Genomic DNA, 3426 nt, shown 5'->3' with positions numbered 1-3426 from the left:
GGCTAACTATAGCGGCTAACGATATCTCTGTGGTGCGGACAAGGTGTATAAAAATTACATTTTGATGGCATTTGCTGTGGATATTAGTTGTTCCAAGATGATGTATTATAACCGTCAGGCCAGAATTTTAACTTGTACATAGTAAGTAAGATCTTATGTGTTTTTTCATGTGGAGCTCGAAGGATCTAAAACACCAATATTAGGCTGTTGTTTATTCCATCCAACCTTTTTATATGGCATAAGGGGCTGCTATTTAAATAGAATGACATCTAGTTAAAAAAGTAAAGTAAAAAAACAGACATGATTCATGTGTCATTAGGGTTGAGCTGAGTACTTGGCTGAAACAAGTATGCGGTTCAGATAATATACTTTTTATAAGTACAGATCAAATTTGTCAATGTCTTTACTTGTAAATACCAGTTTGGCAATTTTTTTGTATGTTTTGTTACTCACTGTTAAACATATTTTACTTATAAATATATCAACTTTTGATCAACCCATATAAAATTCAGGCTCAGGTTAGCCCCACCCATTTCAGGTTTACATAAATATCTGTCCCTGCAAGAAGCAAGATCTGACCCAAAGGGGTTTAACTCACTACTATGTATAAATTCCCTGTGCTCTCCAGGCTTAGCGGGAAGATAAATGGTGGAGTCAGCAGGCCAGATATGGAGGTTTGCTCTAATGTGTCACTGATAAAACAGAGGTCTCAGCTCTAGCGGGGTCGTCCTCCATCACTGAGCATGGATGACGATAAGTAATGTTGGACGTTTTCCCACACTCCCTATGCTGAAGTTTATCCACACTGACCCCTTCAGCTCCATTACAGCTAAAATCAGTCCTGGAGACATTTACGTTGAGTGTCATAGAGCAGAGACACAGAACACACACATCATTAGCTGTGAAAAAAGATGAGTAGCCAGACATACGGTCTGGAGAAACAGTGAGCTGAGCTACTGCAGAGGTCTCCTCCACTGTGTATTGTTTTTTTACAGTCCACTGGTGATGTGTGATTATGGTGCTGCAGGGCTGGTCAAGCCACACTGTCTCCTCATGGGAATGAGTGTGTGTATGAATGCAGAGAGTTAGCAAGGTGTCTGTCATGCTTCAGGTCTGGCTTAAGTCTGGCCAGCGGTATGTTTAGGCTACCAAACCAGAAAGCAGTTCATTGCAGCGGTGTTGTGTGTGTTGGTAAAGTCTGTTTTACAACCTGATTTTTACGGTTTTGCCCATAATTTCTCTCAGTCACTGTGAGATTCAGCTCACACGCTTCATTACTGACATCTGGGGTCTTGTTAAAATTATAACTCAAACTGTCCATAAACATCCATTAAATCTTACAAATTGGCTCAACTTTGACATACCGTATTGTGTGCACAGTTTTACAATGCTGTTATAGAGCATTTTGTCAACAAGTTCGCAGAATTGAAATTGAAATATTTACAAAAATAACTTTTTGTCATATTTGCCTAAACATTTACTATATTTTGACATTAGAACATGAGACAGATAATCTGTGAAAAAATCATGAATCTCGGAATGAGACTCAAAAATCAACTATATTCAAACCTCTAACCCAAAGTGTCTTTATATCTTTCTCGGCTAGATACTTAGATAGAGTAATGTAGTTTGTGTAGGACATTAAATTGAATGAATCTATATCTGATATTGAACAGCTCTGTATACCAGAAAAGCCTTCCTCCCATAGTTTAATTACAGTAATTATAATAATTATAGTAATTTTGTCATCTTCAAGACGAATTATATAAATGTGTAGTATGGACAGGTCTGGAGCCATACACCTAAGTCTGCATATCCATTGTGATTATGAAATCAATTAAGAAAGAGACAAGATTGAATCAGCATTTTCCCATGTCAATATCACATGCTTTGCTCTAAGCAGCACTAGAACAGCATCTAGCTGCTACTTTTGCTTCTCCGAGACAACAGCCATTAATTGGATGCCTGGAAGTGGTTGCTCTGGGGGTGAAAATATGGAGTGGAACTAATTTGAGTGAATCAGATTCATGTGGGAACAACCCCAGCATGCTTTCACACTAGCAACCCTATTAAGTACAGTGTAAGATGAAGAGATCGCCCACAGAGGAAGTCAAAATATAATGGTACGTGTCCACAGGATCAGTCATTTCCATGCTTTCCATTCACTGTCTATTCGAGCAACTGCGTTCTAGTAGTGCGCTGTGGATCTAAAATGAAGACAGATTCAGCGACTGCATGGTTAATTTCTTGCCTGAAATATTTTCAAAAGCACATTTTTGTGAACGTTTTTCGCTATATAAGAGAACGTTTCCAAATAATCTGCCATGGTGTATAGCCTTTTGCTCGTCAATTAGACTACAAGCACCCAATGATGGAAAGCAGTGCGACCAGCATCCAAAAACGTCCTTCTTGTGTTCTCCATTTGCAAAACACTAACTCATGCAAGGGTGAAAACGTATTTAATAATACTGTTTAAATAACATTCAGTCAAGCTTGCTTTGTTGCCATTTCTGCAGTATTGTTGGGGGCATCCATGGGGCGTGACATGAAAAGTTACTGAGTTAAAAAAAAATTACAAAGACGGAGACTAAATAGACCAACTTGGGTGCCAGTGGGTGCTTTTATCAAGAACCAAGAAAATTAAAGATTGGGGACTCATAAACCTTTCTTTTTTATCTACTACATGACAACTGCAGCCTTAAGGCAAGCGGTTGGAACAAGACCATTTCCACACAGCTCCATTAGCCTTGCAGTATACAAGATTAAGGGTTGATAAACAAGCATGATGTTGTTATTTACTTCCCACATTTCTACAGTCAGTTATTGCAGTAAATCAAGTTCACTAATGTACTGTACAGTTAAGATAAGGTAATAGGAAGAGGGTGTGATTTAAGGAAGACTGGTTTTATGTAAAACTACAAAACGTTAACTTTGTCCATCAACACACAATCCAGAAAAAAACACAGTGAGCCCCTCGCAGCTGTAAGACCAGCATTCTCTTAAATACTGTCGAATGTCTAAAGCTGGCTTGTAAGTAATAAGTGGCTCTGATTGTGATGCCCTTTGTAGTTCCAAACCGGGTCATATTCTATCCCCGCTTTGGTTGGCTCTGAGTCTTCTTAAATTGGGCGGTCTGTGTTGGATGATCAAATTTTATACAAGCCTGCTCAGCTGAATGACAATCAATGCCAATAAAGCTTTCCTCTTTGTATTATAATTGGGGTGGCTGTGGCTCAGAGGCAGAGCGGGTCGTCCCCCAATCGGAAGGTTCCTCCTGCCACGTGTCGAAGTATCCTTGAGCGAGATACTGAACCCCAAATTGCATAGCATCGGTGTATGAATGAGTTAGTTTCTGTTCGATGGACTTGCTGTGTGAAAGGGTGAATGTGGCACGTAGTTTTTTCTTTGAGTGGTCGGAAGACTAAA

Source organism: Morone saxatilis, unplaced genomic scaffold (genome assembly GCF_004916995.1).
Source record: "Morone saxatilis isolate NCDOM2014 unplaced genomic scaffold, NCSU_SB_2.0 Contig4, whole genome shotgun sequence".
In the NCBI taxonomy this organism is placed as follows: Eukaryota; Metazoa; Chordata; class Actinopteri; family Moronidae; genus Morone; species Morone saxatilis.
The sequence above is the reverse complement of the archived record's forward strand: the minus strand, read 5'-3'. Positions refer to the sequence as shown.